General features: G+C 34.9%; 1 long non-coding RNA gene across 1 annotated transcript; it reads right to left on the bottom strand.

Annotated features, from left to right (window-relative positions):
* Positions 1-3,281: 3,281 nt before the first annotated feature.
* LOC147077105 (uncharacterized) lies at positions 3,282-11,767 on the bottom strand. The gene is made up of 3 exons (XR_015069764.1): positions 11,402-11,767; positions 10,935-11,027; positions 3,282-4,328 (listed from the first exon to the last, which is right to left on the bottom strand). It is a non-coding gene; the product is annotated as an uncharacterized LOC147077105 (long non-coding RNA).
* Between the last annotated feature and the right edge of the window lie 11,777 nt (positions 11,768-23,544).

Below are 23,544 nucleotides of genomic sequence, written 5' to 3'. Positions count from 1 at the left end.
ACCAGTATGCGTCATTTTATGTCTTTTAAGATCACACAGCTGCGAGCATCTATATGAACATACGTTACATTGATAAGGTTTTACACCAGTATGTATCATTTTATGTCTTTTAAGACTATTTAGTTGCGAGCATATATATGAACATACATTGCATTTATAAGGCTTTTCAGCAGTATGCATAATATTATGTGCTTTGCGATTACTACGTTGAGAGAATAAATTGCCTTGATTTTGATCAGTAATCACGTCCAAGTGAACAATTTTATGACTTTTCAGGGCACTTTCGCATCCAAAAACTGCGTTACAAATATTGCAAATCAAATTACGTGAGAAATTTTTTACTCTTTTCAGAATAAGTCTAAGTTCCTTGGGAGTATCTCGTTCTAAGATTTCTTGTTTAATGTCTTTTTCATGTATCGTCACTTCTGAATACTGTATCATTCTATCATCTGAGGATCGTTGACTCTCATCAGTATTGTGATGCCTCGTGAAAAATCCTTTGTTAGAAACCTAGAAAAACCATAATCGAAATCAGTATTATCAATGAGTTATAATATTTTATACCATTATTAGTTATTTTTTCAACGTAACAGAATGATTAAAAAGAAAGTAAAACAATCCACCTACATGGAACATTTAAAAACAAATGCACCAAACAGACTATGATACAATTCTTGGTACCTACCAGTGGCCAGTGGCGACCGGTGAGTTATTTTACTGGGAGTTCACTTTTTTTTTTCAAGTACACCCGATCCTTTTTTTGCACAGGGGATACGTTCTAAAGACTACCGTGCGAAAAAAAACCGTGTTAAAAAGATAAGGTGCCCATCTAAAAATAGTAGATAGGTTCCATTACTTAAAAACAACTCACTCAAAATAAGAAATTCTTGAACTCAAAAATACTACATAAAGATATTTATAGATAAAAATACAAAGTTTTCGATTTAAATTGGATTAAGCAGAGAGAAATATACTTATTCAGAAAGTGCCCGTTTACTGCTGTATCTCGGTGGCGAAAAATCACTCTCATTGCTCGAAATATTTAATGACGCTGACGCCGAAACACGCGGCGCGTCTCTCGTATCGAACCCGAAGTGACTGACTAGTGGCGCCATGTATGTACGAATGTATACCTGGGCGGCATCCGGTGTCAACATAAGTATGCACCAGTGGCGTGCGGACCATTGCAACGCATTTTTTTAATAAATATGTACATACATACGTATTTCTATTCTTTAAAGTTTGTTTAAGCCGTGTTAAAGCAAAAAAATCAGTGTAAATAAAAAATAATCGCTACTTTTTTTAAATTATGTTATTTCGAAACCGTGCAAAAAGAGGATCGGGTGTATGTTTTGTTCAATTGTGTGAGAAATCCATTTTTCTATTTTTCATCGACACAAATTTCGTCAAAAAAGTCAGGAATCTCTTCTTTCATTCTTTTTTCGATACTGAGCACACATAATGCGTTCAATCTTGGTTGCGTGATGGTGTTTCTGCTAAAACACTTGATAATTTGAGTGTGGAAAAATATCGTACACTTTCCACTGTTGTCATCGGAATAGTGCAAATTAAGTTTAATATAATTATAGTAGAACCGTTTTCGCAAATGTGTCAAAAAGATTTTTTCTATTAAAATGTTTAATAATTTTGAGGCACCATCAGCATTATAAAAATATCCAAGCTGTAAATAACAGACAATTCATTTTTGAGTTTATTTTTATCTAAAACCCCATACGTTTAAGCAATGACATTATTAATGGACGACGCACTCAATACAGTAGCTAGCAAGTAAATTCGCGCATTCGCATGTATAGGAAGACGTCACGCAATTTCCATTACGCGATATCACGCATCGGGAATTTATAGCAATATGACCTTTATTGTAATGGCGTTAGAGCAGTGTTTCTAAGTCAATGTTCATTTGAGCGAACCCGTTCGAACCGAACAATTCGGCAGATCCAACATTATGCCATTTATTATTATTGTAATGGCGTTAGGACAGATTATGCCATTCGGCAGACCCGACAATAAAGTGTCATTTTTTTCCAGATGATTCGTCCATATTAATGTCATTGCGTTTAGGTCACCAAATTAAAATCATTTGTAGGAAAATATTTATGATAATTTATAAATTGTTCAGAATAAAATAATTTGGATGCGAATACAGGATCACCAAATTGAAAACGGTCTTTTGCTTGATTAATAATTATTAAATCACACACTTCATTTGATTCCTCTGAATAGGATAAATCATTCACTCGCCGACGTTTTGTCACTTAAGATTCAGTTATGGTGTCAGATGATTGTCGGATATTAACCATTGCCCATTCGAAATCACTAACACTATTTTGAATCTAAATATTATTATGTATTACCAATATTGCGCGATTGAAGCTGTTAAAATAATATGTCACACAACGGCATTTGCCATTAAAAAAAATCACTAATGTACACAATAACTAAAAATATGACATTAAAAAAATTAGATTTGACATTATTCACACTTTTCTTCCGGTGCGCAAGTTATAGTCAGCTGGATGAGTGTGGCGCTCCAAGAAAACAAATTCACCTATATGGGTATTGCTATTTCACGCTTCCGGCTGCAGATTATTGCTGTCGCGCTCATTCTCATTACAAAGCATGACTACTTGAGCGCTTTCAGAATTCGCTCCCATATTCATTGTATTATTATATTTAAAATAGCCGGTTAAAAACACATATTAGAATTTGTTTTTATATATGAATTAATGACAACGGTAATAGATCAGAACACTTTTAATAAATCAAATATAAATTAAATATTTTCACTCCGCATAAATTGAGTGGGTGATCAGCGTTCTAGCGCTCTTAAGGGCGCATCGCCACTGGTTAGTACTGTAGTAAATTATTATAGTTCCGAATGGAAAACTCCATTTTAGGTAAATAATTAACTGATGTGAATAGGATAGGCATCACACTGTCTGTAGATGCCGAAAGGCGAGACCTTGATCACAAAATATTCTTAAATCCATTAGAATTATTTATATTTCAATTTATTTAAGCGTCTAAGATCAATAGTATAGATAGACAATATTTTAATATATCATATTACCGAATTTCACATGATTTTACAGAATATAAATTACCCGGTAAGAATTACTCCATATTTGACAAAATGTGTGGGATTTTTCTATTTTATCATGTAGTAGTTAACATTCAACGCATTTATAAGGTTTTTCACCAGTATGTGTAATTTTATGTTTATTAAGACTAGATATTCGTGCGAATACATGTGAACATACCTTGGATTTATGAGGTTTTTCACCAGCATGTGTAATTTTATGTCTTTTAAGATGACAAAGCGTCGAGGATCGATATGAACACACATTGCATTTATGAGGTTTTTCATCAGTATGTGTCATTTTATGTCTTTTAAGATTACCAGGATGCAAGCATGTAAATGAACACACATTACATTTATAAGGTTTTTCACCAGTATGTGTCATCTCATGTTTCTTAAGATTACCAGGATGCGAGCATCTATATGAACATACAGTGCATTTAAGAGGTTTTTCACCAGTATGTGTCATTTTATGTCTTTTAAGATCACAAAGTGTAGAGGATCTATATGAACACACTTTGCATTTATATGGTTTTACACCAGAATGTGTCATTTTATGTCTTTTAAGACCGCTTATTTGCGAGCATCTATACGAGCATACATTGCATTCATAAGGTTTTTCTCCAGTATGTGTATTTTTATGCCTTTTAAGATCACAAAGTTGCGAGGATCTATATGAACATTCCTTGCATTTATAAGGTTTTTCACCACTATGCGTCATTTTATGTTTTTTTAGGTTACTAAGAATCGAGCATTTATATAAACATTCATTGCATTTATAAGGTTTTTCACCAGTATGTGTCATTTTATGTATTTTAAGAATATTAGGTATCGAGCATCTGTATGAACATACATTGCATTTATATGGTTTTGCACTTATATGTATCGGTGAATGTGCTTTGAGATTACTATGTTGCGAGAAAACATTGCCTTGATTTTGATCAGCAATCGCGTCCGTGTGAATCATTTTGTGACTCTTTAGAGCACTTCCGCATCCAAAAACTGCGTTACAAATGTTGCAAATCAAATTACGTGAGAAATGTTTTACTCTTTTCAGAATAAGTCTAAGTTCCTTCGGAGTATCTCCTTCTAAGATTTCTTGTTTAATGTCATTTTCATGTATCGTCACTTCTGAATACTGTATCATTCTAAGCTGGATTCTATCATCTGAAGATCGTTGACTCACATCAGTATTGTGATGCCTCGCGAAAAATCCTTTGGTAGAAACCTAGAAAAACCATAATAATCGAAATCAATATTATCAATATTTAATATTTATTCCATTTCTTATTTTTTTGACGCTTTTGACTTTTAACATTTTCCGACATTAGTACATAACGAAGTGAGAGAAATAATGTTACCGAATGATCAAAAAGTAGGTAAGAAAATCCACCTACATGTAACATCTAAAAGCATATGCACAAAACAGACTATGATACAATTCTTGGAACCTACATATATAATTATGTAGTAATTTTTTATAGTTCCTAATGAAAAACTCCATTTTAGGTAAAGTAATTGACTCATGTGAATAGGATAGGCATCTAGCGACTAACTATATTCTGTGTCAGTGTGTCACTGCAGAGTGTGCATAGTGTCCGTAGATGCTGAAAGGCGAGACCTTGATGACAAAAAATCTTAAATCGATTAGAATCATTTATATTTCATTTTTTTACGCGTCCTTGATCAAAAGCATTGACAATATTTTAATATGTCATATTACAGAATTTCACATTGTTTAATTGAATATTTACCACCCAGTACTACTCCATATTGGTGAAAATGTAGTGTGTGGGATTTTTCTATTTTGTAATGAAATTACTGCACTCGGTGAAAACTTTTATTGTTGGTCTCTATAGCAGCCCATACAGAGCCAGGATGAGCAACTGGTTGAACATGCCACAGACAATAACCGTACGTTAGTGGCAACACCATAGATCAGTTCAAAGTATTCCATTTATATCTTTCAAACTGTCAACAGACGTGTCCATAATTATATGTACAGTTATTTTCTTCGGCAGGTCAAACTGTAGAAGTTAGGTTCGCGGAGATAATACACAGGGTAGTTTTTTTCATATTCGTTTTAAGTAGGATATACTTGAACGAGATTGACACACGAATAATTTTACTTTGCTAATTATTATAACTATAGTTATCTTTATTAGAAACAAATTGACATAAAATACACACTAATGACGTTGGTAAAATAAACCATTAAGGGGGGACATGCTCAGCGTAGGTCAAAATGGAGCTTTTATTCTATTTTGACAGCATGATCCTGGACATCCCTAAACGTTGTAGATAATCTATTTATATAATTTTGAATGACTTATTATCCTTTATATTTATTTTAAACATTTGATGACTGCATAAAGTATTTTTATTACATAAAATAGTATTCTTTTAAACCTCTCGCTCTAATGGTTTAGAATATAGTCATATTTCAGTACATAAATGTGCAGTGGTGTTAAGATTTTTTACATTTATTAATTTTTAAACGCATTTATAAAACCATCACTATAATTTATGTCGACATTATCATAGTGAAATATTTACGATAAAAAATTAAATTGATAATCTCTGTGACCCCAAATTTGACAAGAATTAGGCATTTTATTATTCAAAAAATGGGCAAGATTAACACATTTTAAGACAATTCTAAAGATACTAATTATAAGCTATGTTTTTGACCATTCAAGTGTGATAAACATCCTACGAATAATGATTGCTTTATAATAATTATTGACCTAAGAATAAGGTAGTGTTTTTTTTAAATACGCCATTTCTGTTGGCATTCCCCAATGGTTAAGCTACAACATACGGCCGTAGCCATACATTGACAAACTAAAACTGAAGTAGGGAGTAAGAACCTGTTAACGCGCGTGTTTGAACATGTAGCTAACCGGAAAAAAAAACTTTTTTTTTAAACGGCCATACACGGCAAGGTTGAGTAGCAGGTTGAACCTAACACGTAATGGTGCCATACGGTATCTCTGGCTCAAACTGTAAGTGACCCCCCACTACCGTGTTTTTGTAAAACTGTTCAATTTTCGACTCGCTGAAATTTTTCGGTTGACATTGTAGCTTCGTTCCATTGAAACTGAATCAAACCAATCAAACTAAACCATAGGCAATATACATACAAATTGTATGGGTAGAAAGTAAACCGGAAACGGTTTGAGATGTGACGTTTGGTTCAGTGTTCCATTGAAAATCAAACCATTCTCGGACCGTCAGAAATGGTTTGGAATGAAACGTCAAACCAATTCTGACGATCCATAGACTAATGACGATCTGTCAAAGTGATGATGGGCCAGATAGGACCTAAGCTAAATATTATAGTATTTTTTATATATACTTCGTATCTGTCATTTTTTCGACATATTGCGTTACCTATGAACATTATAATATTTTTGGGATGAAGAAAAATTTTGATGATAAGCATTATTCGGCATTTATATATTATCGTGAGATGTTCATATTAATAATTTAGACATTTACACCATAAGTGTTTACTTAAAATATATATATTATAGTTTTATAATCCAAAACCATTACCTATTCATACGTAACCATACGCGAACAAGAAACCGCTTTTGGTCTTATTATCCCAAAATTACAGCCATATTATTATTTTCTATGCAGAGTTCGATTTAATATCATTACATACCTATATTATCATGTCAGACCAACAATTTATTTTCATTTTATTTATATTTTGTAATGGAGATTCTAAACTAAAAACTGTGTTTAATTAACCCGGAATGATCAGGTTTTATACTACTTAACGAATTTTATCAATTTATGTTCGATTGTCGTCTAAGTCACAATATCATTTTGTCGACATTTTTCGAAAATTTCCCAAATAATATTTTTCAAACGTCTGACGTGCCAAGCAGTTTTTCATGGCGAAAAATATTTTTTAAAGGTTTCCAAAGAAATAGTTTATTTATAAGAATTTTATAAGGTAAATATAAAAAATTAGAATTAAGTTCTTAATATTCTATCTTCCATCGTATTTCTAGCTAAAGGCATATCTTTTATTCTTTGAATATTTTTTCATTTTTTTCGAATCATTTAAACCCCCTTCGTTCATATGATTATATTCTTTATCACTGAACGTTTTTCCATTTTTACAACGTTTTTATTAGCTCGTATTCTTAATTCTTCGGTAGTTGTTTGTCCGGTACAAATCTTGCAATCGATTTATAACTAACTTCCCGACTAGCTAGACATTTGATACTTTTAGAATACATCAGAACACGATGCCAATGCATTTTTTAATACTTTTAGCCATTTTTAAGTAGAATTGAATTCATTTTCAGTTCATTCTATTTTGTATGAAAAGTTATTTCGGAAGAAATCCGTAATCCAATCCATTATTATTGGTTGCTAGGGGTCTGGGGTTCTAGCAACTAATTTATTAATATATACGTGCGTTAGTGTACGTCCTGAGTGGCAGCGTTCGGCGCAGCGTTGAGCGTTTTGCGCAACTCAAACGTATAACCGTGTGTGAAAATATTCGCAGAAAATGTCTTTTTTTGGTTATACATTTATACGGTTATACGTTTGAGTTGCGCAAAACGCTCAACGCTGCGCCGAACGCTGACACTGAGGCCTCACACTTACTATGTAAATCAATATGACACTTCAGTATTATTTCTATCAAGTACAATTTTTTTTGTTCGTTTAAGCTATCAAGTCAAGTTTATATGATTCAACAGAAAATTTAAAAACGTTGTACATAAAAAAATCTTTTTATCGTGTAATTATTTAGATATTATGTTTGAGGCAAAATATCAAGCAGTTATTATATTTAAATGACTGCCGATAATGTTTGTTGATTTTATATTTTTATTTTGAATTGTCCGATCCTAAGGACCGACTATGCAATTGTATTTACATAAAATATGATTATTCTTGAAATGGATTTTCCTGCTATTTTTTATACAATGCGATTTTTCATTTATGCGTGAATTTTGTCGTTTCCGTTTACGCATCGATCGGTAAACATAATAAGAAAAACTGAAGAAAATACGCATGCCTATGTCGTCATTACTTTTTTTAATATAGCATCTACGTAAGTATAGGTCTGTGACCGAAAGTTGAGGCGATCACAGATACGAAAGATTGTGTGTATTGGTGTATTTTTGAAGTATACAGTGTTCTTTTACAGGCTGTATAGTTCGTTTTTGATTAGTTCGATTTCTTTTCTAGATCAAAAAGAATCTCGTATCCTTTGGCTGCTACGATGTTGTGCAAAATCCGGTCGAGGATTGCCACCAATAATTGTCGAAAAAATAAAGTATTGTGCCGCGCGGCATAAGCGTTGGACTATAAAGCCGTGGGTCCCAGGTTCGAATCCTGGGTCTGGCAAGTACACATATTGTTTTTCAATTTGTGTGTGTCAGGGTATGGACCTAATAAGTTGAGCAAGTGGCTGACATCCATTTCTCGTAAAAAACAAAATCTGTCAATACAAACCTCCACTCTGTGGAGGCCCATATGATCCTATCAGGATCGGACATGGTCGAAAGAATTATTTTTAGACACCTTACCACTCTAATTGATTCTGCGAAATCGGAATATTATGAAAAAAGGGTTCCGTAATTAATTTATCGTTTTGAATAGATAATGAGGCAATTAGATATCGCCCGCTGCATTTGCTATTAAAAGTAATTGACATATCTCTTTCTCGCTCCATCATACGGGCGATTGCGAGAGCGAGCGACATGCACGATCCGCGCACGGAGTTTTGACTTTTACCAGTTATTGGAAACAATCGGTTAGCCAACACGAAGGATAATACTAAGTAGTAGAATTAGGAAACTACCCGGCCGAAAAGATTTTTTTTGCATGGTGGCCTCGTTGAAAGATCGCGTACAATATGCGTGATTTGTGAAAAGGGCCTTTATGGTGTTTGTTTATTGGAACATTTAAAATATGTATTGGAAATGATTTTATTTAATTATTTTTTTGTACTTAAATGAAACTGTTTTTATATAGCACAAATCCACTTTACTTTAAACACTGAGTTGAGTAAAAGACTTTCCCATTGTTTCAAATGGATAAAATAAAATAAAACATTGTCCTTCCACCAAGAATTTGACTGTAAACAAATTTTTACATTGTAAACTGTAATTTGTATTTGGAATTAATGTTTTTACTGTAAAAAGGGTGATGCCATGAAAAAAAATACAATAGTTATAAGTTCAAAACCTACCCAATAACAAAACATGTGAATCGGGTTATATTACACAACAATACAACTAAATAGATGGTAAAACAATGTTTCGTACCACTGGTGCAGTAGTATGTTCCCAAATCAACTTAACATTTCAGCCATGAAAAGCAAAACGACGATCGTTGTTAGCATTTCTGGCCATTATCAAAAACAACGATATATCGTTGCGTAGCATTCTAAGGGTTAAAAGTCGAAATATCCTGTCTGTAAACAATGCGTCTGTGTGAGTATTCTGGTGACCTCAACTTTCGCTTACAGTTTTTAAATACGTACCATATATTATTATAAAATAGTCATTTCTTTTTTCTTCAAAATGAAACATTCGCGTGCCATACGTTCGCCGTCCCTGAACCTAGATATTTCCGAGTCTTTTACATAGCACTAATCCCTTAATATATTGTTTTTTTAGTAAGTATATTATTTACTGGAATAGTATTAATGGTGGTTGTGACTGGTCCTCCGCCGTCTTTAGCTGCCAGTGGCCATTTTGGAATTCAGCTATCTTTTTGTCATCGAATTATAGTACGCGGTCGAAGAAATGATAGTATTTCGGCAAAAATTATAGGACGTGTTGAAAATGTCAGTTTTTTGTTTGTCACATAAACATAACGGAGAATTCGAAAAATTCCGATGCCCTGCTTTATTTAAACACCTCTTACGACCGAAAAATGTTAATTGCTGAATTCAATTATTTCCATTTTTCAAAATTGTGGTATTTTTGACGTACTATACTCTTTTAATAGTACGCGGACGAAAATGTTAATTTTTTAATAGTACGCGAACCAAAATGTACTATAATTATAGTTCGGTTGGCAACGCTGCGCTCACTGACAGATGGCAGCTCGCGACGGCGGAGAACCAGTAAAAAGACCCGTATAAATTGCTACTGAGCAAAAAATGGACTCGTAATTGAATAATGATCCGTCATCTAATGAATTGAATGTATTCGGCGATTCACTATTTCTTGAAAATGCCGCCCTATTCCGCGCATCATAGTTTTACAATACAATAAATTAGACAGTTATGCCAGCGCTCCATTGGCGAGCCAAAAGTCCGAGGACAATAATTCGTCCGATTTGTCTATGCTATGCTACTGATCAACGAAAGAATAAAAAAGTCGAGCTGTCAAAAGTAAAAATTGAGATTATCGTAATGTCTTCCGATAATCCTATAACTTTGTGTTATTTATATGTAGACTTGCAAAAAATAATATAGCAATGAAAACAACACAAGCTTTACGTTTTCTTTTATGAATTTCATAAATACCTACAAATAAAAAAATAATTGATGAATCTCTCATTTTTTAATGTGTAAATTAACAAATTAATCATTGAAAATGTTTAAAACAATTACATATTTCTTTTCGGTCCAAATGATCGCGTATTAATGTCAAATCGAATTTGCATAGTGACCGACGGACGAAGTCTGGCAACTCGGAGAGTAAAATATCAAACATGTTTGAAATCCAACGAGCCTGGTCTGCGGATTAAAAAGTCCGCAGATCTGGGGTGCTCCACGCGAAAAAAAAAGTCCGAAGACTGTAAATCGTCCGACTTGCGTGGCAATGGAGCGCCGCCATTACGTACCCACCTGTGAATCATCATTTAACAGCGGCCCAGTCGAGCAAACACCGTATTCGTCAAACGGATGACAGCTTTCATCTAAGTCAGGTTTGACATCAACCTACAAACAAACCAATAATTAGTACTTATACAATTTCAATAGAAGGTTTCGAAGACAGAATAAATGTAAAAAAAATGGTAAATGTGCCGCAGGGGTGGCCATGAGATTTTACAACTTTCTTTTCAGACCAAACCTAACCTAACCTACCCCAACTTAATATTACCTCATAATAATCTTAGTTGGTGATAATGGTGCATCAGAATATATGAAAACTTCAAATTTTACACGCCGACAGGTGTTTATTATAATTGTCTACGTGGAATAAACTGTTTTCGTAAAAAAAAAATACAAAATCCACGGCCACCTCTGCGGCACAATTACCAAAACATTGTCTTATGCAATATGTATTAATTATCAAGCATTATCAAAATAACCTGAATTGAGTCATCGTCAACATGTTCTGGTGATGATCGATGACCCTCCGGACAAAGCGAATGGATATTTGGTATGATATTATTATCTATAACACTGCGCAGTGTTTCGCCATCTGACTCGACGTCGAACGGTTCACTTTTAATGTCCATTTTAACAATAATATAACACGAGAGTGTGACACGTGTCACTATAGGTTATGAAAGACTGTCAATCACTGTTTGTATTGCTATAAAAGCAGTTTTTACATGACTAATTCATACAACAAAATAATAGCGAAAGTTTAAATATGAACACTCATGAATGTATTTTAATTAGACTTGTATTAGACGAGAATACATTAGTAAATTAATTTATAGCGTGTGAGTTAAGAAACGAAATGGCGTCGCATTATTTAGAGCAGTGCTGCCAACAATGCCAACTCTTGAACCATAGACAATCTTGAACTGTCCTGTCATAGACACAATGTTCAATAATAATACACGTCATATTTGAACAAAATAATAATTTAATAAAAATAATTTATTTATTATAGGTTCTGATAACTCGCTATTAATAATTGGATCTCTGGCTTCTAAAGACGAATAATTATGCTTTGATCATTTAGTGGTTGAAGCAGCGCATGAGAGCTATTAAACACACAAATAAAATATACATTCGGAAATGAACCTTAGGTGTGTAGGTAGGTACCTAGGTATATATTATTATTATATTGTCACATAGCTGAATTTCACAATTATTAGTAAAATTATTTTTCTTAGTATTGAGTTGATAGCAGTGCTGGTTTGGGTTCTTAAGTATTATTACAATATTTGGTAGGTAGTGCTTTTAATACCGATTAAAAGGTTAGATGAAGCAATAAATTGATCGCCAGTAAAGTTATAACAATAATATTATTCTGTAGCTACTGAAGGTATCGCTGTGTTTATATTGACAGGTAAGTACTGCCGAATTCAGCGCTCCAAATGGAAAAGTTTACGAACCGGAGCGCTTGACAATTTTCTTAAGACATAATCTACCTAGCTAGTTTTATTTTTGTATTTTATAAAAATAGGTGTGTTAGATTTTTTTATTATAGGTATTATGGCATATTATTATCTAGCTCAGACGGTCAAATTATTTTTTCACGAGACCGTGCGATACCTAACTACTTTACCGATTACACGAACCGTAACGGCGCTCTGGTGCGCTCCGGTACAGCACGGCACTGCGTTCCCAGTGGTAGAGACTGTCTTCTATAAGCTGGCGTGCCGGTTCCCCCCCCCCCCTTACGCTTCAGCATCAATCTCGTTCCCACCCATTGAAAACTTGCAACAGTTGAACGCGATGGCAGAATGCTTTCCGTATGACGTGTACCTACGCCAGTTTAAGAATACATACTTTAGGTACCTACCTACATCAGCTCAGCCGTAAGAGAATTATTATTCTCATAGTGGCTTGTAAGCACTTACTAGTAATGCGTCAATTACATTGAGCTACTTTACGAGCTGTTTGTTGGCGAATTTAAAAGCGGGCGATTCAGCTACTGCGATTGTGATGATGACACACAAAACTTTCCATTCGCTGAGAAGCCACAAGTCAGTAACTATTTTGACAGAACGTAGTTCGTTTTTTTTACCGGGAGGTTGCTACTGCGCTTTACTGCGCAGACGCAGTAGGTCCACACGCCGGTGTGTAGCGTGTAAAGTTGATCGGCTTTTAACTTTTCTCGGTAGATTGTTTACAATCTGCTTGTTAGCTTATTCAATGATGACACTGGGCGACTTTGCAGGCAGATTGTAAGGTTGGCCAACAAGCAGCTCGTAAAGTAGCTCAATGTAATTGACGGATTAAGTATTTACATACTACTAACACTATACGGTAGGTACATACAAATTGTATCATAATCGTATTTATGTTCTTTTTGTTATTAATAATTTTATTCTTTGTTTAATAAGCACAACATAATTAGGTAGTAGGCATATTTTCCATTCATGCGGGCTTATTCCTAATCTTGAGAATTTTTAAAAAAAACGGGGTAACTTTAAGCCACACAATTCTATTCTATTAGTAATTTCACAACGAAATTAGTTGAAATGACATAAATAATATACCTACGTACTGTGTGTTGTTTAATCTATATATATAAAACAGAGTCGGGTTAGTTACACCATTTATAACTCAAGAACGGCTGGACCAATTTTTATGATCTTTAATTTGTTGGATTTGTCTCCGTGCCGAATAGCAGAATAACTATTAAAACATCGGATAAATCGCGGAAAAAATAAATTGTGAAGAAAATTCATTTTCTCATATATTTTGTGTGGAACGGCTTTTGACTGATATCAATAAATTTGAACGATGAAGCTCGCGCATTCAAAAATAAAAGAAAATCACAAAAAATTTAAATCCGTATACAACGCCATCTCTGATACATGACAGACACAATAAACAAACAAACAAAAGAAAGAATAATAGTCGAAATGTCTAGCTGTCAACGGTGTAGTCTGCCCAACATTCGTGCTTCATGTCAACAGCTCAATTTTCTTGAAAACGATACGAGTTACGCCATTTATAACTCAAGAACGGCTGAACCAATTTTTATGATCTTTGATAATCCGCCCCAAATATCAGAATAACTATTAAAACATCAAAAAAATTGTGAAGAAAATTCATTTTCTCATACATTTCGTATGGAGCGGCTTTTTTGATGATATCTCGAGAACTGATTGACTGATTTCGATGATTTTTTTGTTCGTCATTTGTTGTTCGTTTTGTACGTCAAAATCGAGACGGAACGCTTCACTTTCATTCGGTTGAATCAAGTCAAACTGCGTTCGGAGGAGTATATTCATTTACGCGATGCAATCAGCACCGAAGGAGATGCAGCTAATGTTGGTCGATTGACTATTCTACTGGCGACGTACATTGGCAGCCCGCGTCATATGCATGAACATGCGCAATATGTAATGACATAATATTATGTTCGTCATTACGGTCGTCCAGATCTATTCATCACCTCTACGTGCAATCCGAAATGGATAGAAATTGTTCAATTGCTGCCCCCGGACAAACATCAAATGATCAGCGCGACATCACCGCACGTGTCTTCAAACAAAAAATCCTGTCGCTGATGAACTACATTGTTAATCATCGCGTCTTTGGTGATACTCGATGCTGGATGTATTCGATTGAATAGCAAAAACGAGTCTTACTGCATGCACACATTCTTATTTGGTTAGTTGAAAGAAGTCGACCAGACCAAATAGATGACATCATAATATATGTGACGAGATTCCTGATCCCGAAACCGATTCAGAACTGCATGATGTTGTAATTACTAACATGATTCACGGACCGTGTGGCGCCATCAACCCCCAATCACCGTGCATGGTCGACGGCAAGTGTTACAAGCGTTATCCACAAAATTTGACGGCGGAGACTATCACTGCTAACGATGGTTATCCACTATATCGGCGGCGACAACAAAACGAAAAATATCGTATGGCACAAGTTACTTCAATGAAGGGAATCGACACGAGTGCAACCCATCCACCAAATAGTTTAACAGAAAGTAGTGCAACAATGCTACGCGAATCATATCTATTCGCTTCAATAAAGCAGATGCCTTGCTGCCACGTGAATTACATTCATTTCAATGTAATTAAAATACTTTTCATTTTGATTTGATTTTTGCATATTTATTGAACTTCATTAATTTTGAGTATTCATAAAAACTGAATTCAATTCAGCTTATAAGTTAACACACGATTTCTTGATTCAGAGGCGGTACGAAGTTTGCCGGGTCAGCTAGTAAATAAATAAACTAAAGGGTGGACGTGTTCATCGTACTCCCCCTATAAAACATAAACTTACGTTTGAAAAGATAGTAGGTATCACCCATAGAGGTATTAAATAAATGACCCTATAATGAGTACTTTACGTAGCAAGCTTCGACCTACAAATAATATAAACTAAAAATATGTACGTGATTTAATTCAAAACACGAAGATTTTTACGAGCATTCTTTCGTAGTTTATTATCTCACTTCGGCGGAATGTGAATAGATGCCCTTAAATGCAATATCTTTTAGACCTACGATAATTAGTAGATTGCTGAAATGAAAGCTATGATATAAATATTAGGATAGAGATGAAGTCATAGGAGATCTCTTTGTTAAAATTAGTTACATTTCATTAGTCTATAATAATCAAGGGTAGTGGTAAAACTGTTGCTTGATTCCCTAGGGAGATGGTAGGGACCACGCTTGATTCACTCACAAATTCCTACTGCAATAGCTTATTGGAAAGGTAAAAACTTTCTCTACCATTTAGAAACCTGAATATACGCAAAATCAGCTGATTCAAATTCATTACGTAAACTGCGTAGTTACAGACTATCTTCTGAGAGCTACCCGAAATAGCGTTAATACATATACGATTTTGAAAAAATCGCATAGCAGAAAATAACTTCGATCATATCCGGAGTTTTCTTCATAGGAAAGGTGACGCAGGTAGTAGATATACGCAAGTTTGTGTTTTGTGCGAAAGAGAAAGTTTCGCTGTCCCTTATGGACTATTTTCAATTGATCCTCCTCAGTCAGGAGGATATAAAAGGCGACGCTTTTCCTATAGAAAACCAGTTTTACTCTCCTACAACTCGCAGCAAGACCTCGAATTCAGAGCATGGTCTATAGCAAGCCTTCGTAAAAGTCGCGTTTCACAGACGCTGTCCTCCGGGGCGAGATCGAATCGGGAAAAATATTTCTTCAATAGCAACCGATAGATTTTTCCGGCCGACGCAAAATACGTGACGTCATCCGAATTATTACTCCGCGATACGTATCAAAAATACGCGATCGGTTTTTCAATTTTTCCGAGGTAACGTAACCACTATAGAAGTGTGAAGATTTGTTTTAAAAGAAAAACAAATTAAACAAATCCGTTTAAGTATAAAATAACTTTTAGAAACTAAGTTTGTAAATATAAAATAAACTTTTGAAACTTAAAGTTTGTAATATAAAATAAATTTTAGAAACTAAGGGTCGTATGCATGAGATTCCCAAAAACCTTATAGGCTATATACTGCACGTTTGTATGCATGAGTACAAACGTAATTAGCTGTTAAGTGACGTCCCGAATGTGAGATCTCATATGTCATGGTGTTCGTATCATAAAATTTCATTCCCCGATAAATAATTCAAAATTTTGAAATTGTAAATGTGTCTGAAAGTGTGCGAAAGGTACCATATAAATTTAATAATTATTATGAACTTTAAATAATTTATCAGCTATTTTATCACATGTATTTTAAAATTATTCTACTGTACGAAAGGTTGTATTGCCAGTAAACTTTTCCATTTGGTGGCAACACTGAATATATTTGGTGGCAATACTGAATATTATTATGACTAACTTCACTTCAATGGGACTTCTTCAATTATTATGAGAAATGTCAAAACAGAATAAGAATAAATGACAGAAAATGCAAATGATTTAGACAATACTATGTAATGATCTCTGTATAATATTATCATTTATACCAATCACCGTATGACACTATTGATGTTTCCAGTGTATTTAAGAGTTGTGCCTTGTTTATTAGTTATCTTACAATAATTAACTAGGTAGTAGGTAGGTACAATAATATTTTGAAGAACGCAGAATGCTTCAATTGTATATTTTAATGCCAGATACAGCAGTAGGTACATATTTTTGCGGTGGTTTAGCGGAGATATTTTATCGTAATCTTACGTAAGTCCATCTTATGTGTCCATGAGAGATATTGCAAGCGAAATAGGTATGAGGCATTTTATCAGTTACCTACTATCTAGATTATAGACTAGGGATCAAAATTATACGTATTTTGTAAACAGCACGACTAGGAACCGTTTTTAGAGTTCGCAAATGTTTTACAGAATCTACAAAACGAACAAGGGCCTCAACCAAACGTTTGTTGCAATGAATGCAAAATTAAAATGACATTTGAAAGTGACAGCTGAGGCAGCCATTTTTAATGGCGCGTGACGTCAGATCGCTTACGTCACAAACAGTGTTATAAGCTATTCGATGGAAAATCGGTTAAATAGCTTATAAAGAATTTGGCAATCTCATACATACGGCCCCATGTTTGTGAATATAAAATAAACTTTTGAAACTTAAAGTTTGTAATATAAAATAAATTTTAGAAACTAAGTTTGTGAATATAAAATAAATTTTGAAACTTAAATTTATAAACATAAAATAAATTTTGAAACTCAAGATTATGTGAATACAAATAAATTATGACTTTTGTATGAAGATATTTTACGAAATAAAATAAATATAGAACTATTGTATACATTCCCTGAATTAAGTGTGAAATTGTAAAACTTTTTTGAAGTTTTATTGGGATTATATAATAATCGAATGAACAATTCATAGATAGACTTTATAAGTTTTATTTTATAAAAACTATAAATAAATTATGGTGATAAAAATAACTATAATCTTGGGTAGTAAATAAATTTGGTGTCACACTATCGAGAGTTTTATTTACTGAACAATTAAAAGTTGTGGTGCTATAATAGCGAACCACTCTCGTTCACTCCTGGCTTCCTTTTTGACCCCTGGTTCACATTTACGAGCTAGCCGCTAACTTGGTAACATCAATGGCTTAGTCGAGAGCATCTATATGGGCAAATATTACATGTATAAAGTTTTTCACCAGTATGTGTATTTTTATGTTTTCTAAGATAACTAATGTGCGAGCATCTAGATGAACGTACATTGCATGTATAAGGTTTTTCGGCTCAATTTACCGAGAGTACACCGCAGAGATACATCAGATTTTTTTAATCAATACTTGAAAGCATCTAAGCAACACTTTTTGAGCATAGATTATCATTGAAAAATTGCTATTATATGGCTTAATCGCTATTATAAGCATAGACAATAAGTACAAATATAAAAATCTTTTAAAATGAATAAAATTCAAGCATTTTCAATTACCTAATAAAATTCGCCGTTTTCAAAAATCAGTATAGCATATTAGAGTTCGCCAATGCATTTCATAAAATTTAAATAATTATAAAGTAACCTTTGACACAAAGACACTCGTGCTTAAACCTTCGTACAAAAACGCTCTAAATAGGTAGGTAAGTATGCGAAAATAAGGAACATTTTTTAAAATAACGTTATAGATAACAATATTTTTTAAATAAAATTTAGCCGTGTTAACTAAACGATATTGTTATTATTTCAGATAATTCCAACTCAAATTTAATCAATAAAATAAGAAATACGAGTGAAAATGGCTTGAATGGCTCTTATTTACTCTTTGATTAGTGATGGTTTTTGTAAGATAATATTATTTATCCATAGTCAGTATTCCGTATTTATTTTGTATTCATTTAATAAATAAAACAGGCTCCAGTTTATGAGCCCCAAGAAAACATTTCGCTTCCACAAACAAATGGCCCGGTCAAATAGCCTCGATAAAACGGCTCACACTGATTGAAATTAAACGTCACTGGTTTTCATTAAAATGCCACTTTTCCTACATAAAACTAACCTTTCAGCATAATATACCTATCATAAATATTCATCAAGCGTGTTATCTTTCTTATTAAATATTATACCAAACTAACCTCGTATTTTTTTTTAATCTTAATTTTCTCGGTTATGCGTTAATACGGAATACTGACTATGGATATAAATATTACGAGTACAATCTTATAAGAACAATCACTAATCAAAGAGTAAATACAAGCCATCCAAGCCATTATCACTCGTATTTCTTATTCTATTGATAAAATTTGAGTCGGAATTATCTGAAATTATAACAATGTCGTTTAGTTAACACGGCTCAATTTTATATATGAAATATTGTTATCAACAACGTTATTTTGAAAAATGTTCCTTATTTTCGCATACCTACTAATACCGAGAAGAATGATAGGAACTCACATGTATGTCGGTGGTAGAATCTTCCTCAGTATTATTTTGATTGGGGGTGTGTGTGACGTCGTTACTGGCAGGGTAAATTATAACACAGAAACTTTTTGATTTAACAGCCCTGCGCAGGCGGGATTTATTTACACTAAATTATACAGACATCCACGGATATTACATTATAGATTACATTGTAGATTACAACAGAGAAGACACGTTATTATTACTGGCCATTGCCGCAACACTTTTAATTCATTCGAAGCTAACACGGAGGCGGGTTAATAATGTTTAGGCACATTGCCGGGATCAACACCGAAACACTTTAACGGACACGTGATTCGTTTTAAGGGTGGTTACATGAATTATTATTAACACGATGACGGGAAAAGAGATTCACTGATTTATAATATTGAGACAAGCGTGGCTTTGCACTTCGCGTTGAGGAGAGCCGGCCGGGCCACGCCGAGCGCGTGGTCCTAGACACCTTCCACTCTCCCGGAAGAATTTTTACTGGCTTCAATTATCTACAACGGATCTATGGGTGGTGAGACAGCGGGGGGGTACAAAGGGAAGGCCTTCGGTCAAGTCAAAACCTAACGGTGATTTTTTTTCACTTCGGCCGAGTGACGATTTCGCCGGCAGGTACAATTTTTTTTCGCCCATCGCGGGTGTTATTGTTTACTTAGCTTTGTCAGAGATTCTAAACATTCTCCAGGGGAGCTGGATATTTTTGTTGTTAAATTGTTGATTTGGAATTTGAAACGTCATCGCACCATAGTCTTTGTTTATGTCTGGTAACACTACTTACATATTTAGAGCGTTTTTATATGAAGGTTTAAGGCTCGCACAAACCAACGCGAATATTCACCAAGTACCCCGTCAAAATATCCCGAAAAAAGCACCCGCCATCGGTACGGAAGGTCTTGTAAAAAGAGTCTCAAAAAAAGCCAATACCGCTGTAATGCTCCCTACTTACCTGTTGTTAATGAACAAACGTAACATTTATTCACACAGGAGATCAAAAGATACGTGTCGGAGACAAATTGTATCAATGATAATATAAAATTATTGATATATTATTTGAATGCTCGATACCGAGACGTCGAACAATCGCAGCGCTCCATATTGAACTTTGTAAGATAATAACTTAATTCCTTTTTGAAATCTGCACAATCTGAAAAATGCACGCCTTCAGCTGACATTTCTTGCAATAAATTTGTGACGTCACAACTTTTCGGTCCGACCATAAATGTCAATTTTTGTTTGAAATTACGCGGCCTGCCTCTAAACAAAGCTATAACAATTATGTAATGAGTCCCATAGTACAGTCTGAGCGACTTATAGCCACTCAGAGTGAACTATGGATGAGTTTTCTTTCAAGAAGACCGAACGGTCTTAGAGCCCTATGCACAATTGTCTGTCATATGTAACGCGATGAACTCGTCACCTAAAGAAACCATAAATATACTTTCTTAACTGGCAACACCAAACTCATGCTGGCTGCAAATAATCAACGGCCGGAGCAGACAAGGTGGGGGGGACGTAGCGGCGGGGGCGAGAACACAAGTGCGTGGGAGGCAACTTCCTTCTTCTGGTTCCAAACGTTCTACGGGGCGGACGCGCTCGTACCGCGCGACGCGGTCGTGTAGGAGCACACGCTTCAACAATGGATGGGATATTCGCATACCCGTGTCGAGGGGTACAGTGCTAGTGTCATCTTCACCCGGGAATACACCCCTTGGACTTGGGAATGGAAGGACGTTGAGGAGGGCTCGATGCATGTAAATATGTAATTATAAATTGTGTCTAGGTTAGTGCCATTTGCTGGTGACGGAGACGCTCCTGTGAGAACCTCCGTCCCACTTCTTTTATATATAATCTTTTGTAAACCTTCGCTGAAATAATCTCTCATTAAATGTAACCGCATTTCAGCGATATACTTTGAAACCTCTTTCACTTATCAACCTAGAGTCCCAGTAAACACATGGTCTTTTGCAGCTGTTTCCCTCCCAAAGAAAAGCTAGCTGGCGTCCAACCCTGTTGGACGGGGGTACCTCAAAGGTTGAAGGAAACGTGCAAGCCTAACTCCAGACTCCTGGTGAGTCTGGGAATCCACGCCAAGGGAGTTGCTTCCCGGCGTGGGTTTAGCTGCTCCAAATAGCGGTCGGATCCACTCCTTTTGATAAGAAATTCTCATGTTCTACACCAGAAGGTGGCAAAGTTAGGTGGACGAGAGAGCGAGGTCGGAACGAGCGGCTTCAGAAGTATAAGTCTGATGTAGGTAAAGCTCAAATTACTCATTATGTTACATTCATGTGACAAATCTTTCCTACCTTATGTAAGTATCAGATAGCTATGTAGTCGTTGCATTGTTAAATAACATTAGAAGAACTTTCAGTTTCCTATATGTTACATTTGCGCCTCCAACGCGATTTGGACGGTGAAGTTGGTTTCATGTTTCCTGTGCCTTGCGAGAGTTTTTGTCACCAGCATTCAATCATATTATATGTTATATTTGTATGTATTTCTTCCGTAGTGCATTGTGTCTAGTTAGCCGAGCGGTTCTGGAATGTTCTATAATTACGGAACATTTGTGGTTGGGTATACCAGAAGTGAGCGACTGCGCGCATTCTTGAAAAAGATGCGGGAACTTCTAGTTGAACATTCACAATAGCAGGACGCACATTACTTGCGCTCTGCCATAGTAACTTAGTTAACTTTACTCAGTTTTAGTATTGATAATAGTAACATTAGTGTGGTTTTGAAAATGTTTCTGCATTGTGGAAATTAATTTTTATTTATTTGACACGATCAAATAAGTGACGACACGTGATTTTGTGAACGAGTGTGAAGTTTTTGAGGGAGCATTTCCGCTTTCTACGCGCAAGGATGGTTGGTTAGAATCCAACATCCGAATTACATCCACGTTTATCTGTGCAATCCATGCACACTTCTAACTTTTGCGTTAATCATTTAACGCGCTGTGTATAATTAACATGTTGTGCCTTCCAATATACTGTTATAGAATTTATTGAAAAGCACATGTTCGTGGATATCAATCATCATAATCAAGTCAGGAAACTTGAGACTAATGGTGAAAGACGACGGAGAGGACGTTTTTATTTTCATTCCCTGCCACACACCCAGGAGGCACTCTAGGATTTTTCACGTTGGAGGAACGTGAAGTCGCTTCTGAAGGATGTTGGATAAGACGTAGAAGTCACGTGGCCTTCCAGTTCACGACGATGTTCGACGTTCTCAATCAAAGCTAAGTCTTCCTGCAATTACTTAAATGAATTCTCGTCTATAAAAAGATTAGCTTGAATGAAAACCTACAAGATAGTCAGACTATTGTTTCCATTTGGTCACATAGCATATCTTGTGCGTCCTCAAATAAATGGTAGAATTTATTTTGGTTCGATCCAAAAAACAATTTCAGTGGAAATCGAAATTTCGTAACAACTTTTTGTTACAAAATTCACGAGCGCTCACCTCTTGCCAGAAAAGGGCAGAAGTCACACCGACTCGCGTAGGATTTTTTCCTTTGCGCCGTGCCGTAATTAATTTCGAGTGTTTTAATATTTGTAGTGCGGGTCATTCCAGAATATTCGGTTAAGAATTGTGTGATGTCATTGTAGTTACGTCATGCTATGTTTAGTCATAGGTAGGATTAGAATAATTTTACAATGAAATTATTTCAGGATAATTATTATTGTATTTCTCTGTAAATTGTGTGCCAGTTTGTTTACTCAGTTTCGATCAGTGTATAGGTCGGTGGTTGTTCGTTGTGGCTTGGTGCATTTACGTTTTAGTATAGCAACAAATAATACTCATATTCCGTAAAAAGATATGTGATAGCTAGTACACAGCTAGCAATTAATTTATGGTATGGATGTAGACATCCGCGTCATCTTTCATTTAGCATAAAATTACTCGTTTAGTCGTATTTTACTTTCTCGAAATGGTATGGTCAAACGTTAACGACGTCAAAAATTTTGTGGTTCCATGCGGAGGTTTGTTTGAGTTTCTCAAGGTGCCTTTTGGTACCTAAAACTTGAGCGCGGAGTTACAAAGATTGTCTGACAGTTTGTTCGGCCCGGAATTCGAGGCCAAGGTTTTCTGTTATATTGACGACGTGATAGTGATATCTGAAGACTTTGATAGCCACATGAAGTTACTAGATCGCGTTTTTGAAAAGTTTAAACAATCAGGCATGACTATAAATTTCTCTAAAT

The sequence above is a fragment of the Rhyacophila brunnea genome, unplaced genomic scaffold, assembly GCF_057557595.1.
Source record: "Rhyacophila brunnea isolate RB1 unplaced genomic scaffold, BYU_Rbru_1.0 scaffold_13, whole genome shotgun sequence".
NCBI classification, from domain to species: Eukaryota; Metazoa; Arthropoda; class Insecta; order Trichoptera; family Rhyacophilidae; genus Rhyacophila; species Rhyacophila brunnea.
The sequence above is the reverse complement of the archived record's forward strand: the minus strand, read 5'-3'. Positions and strand labels throughout refer to the sequence as shown.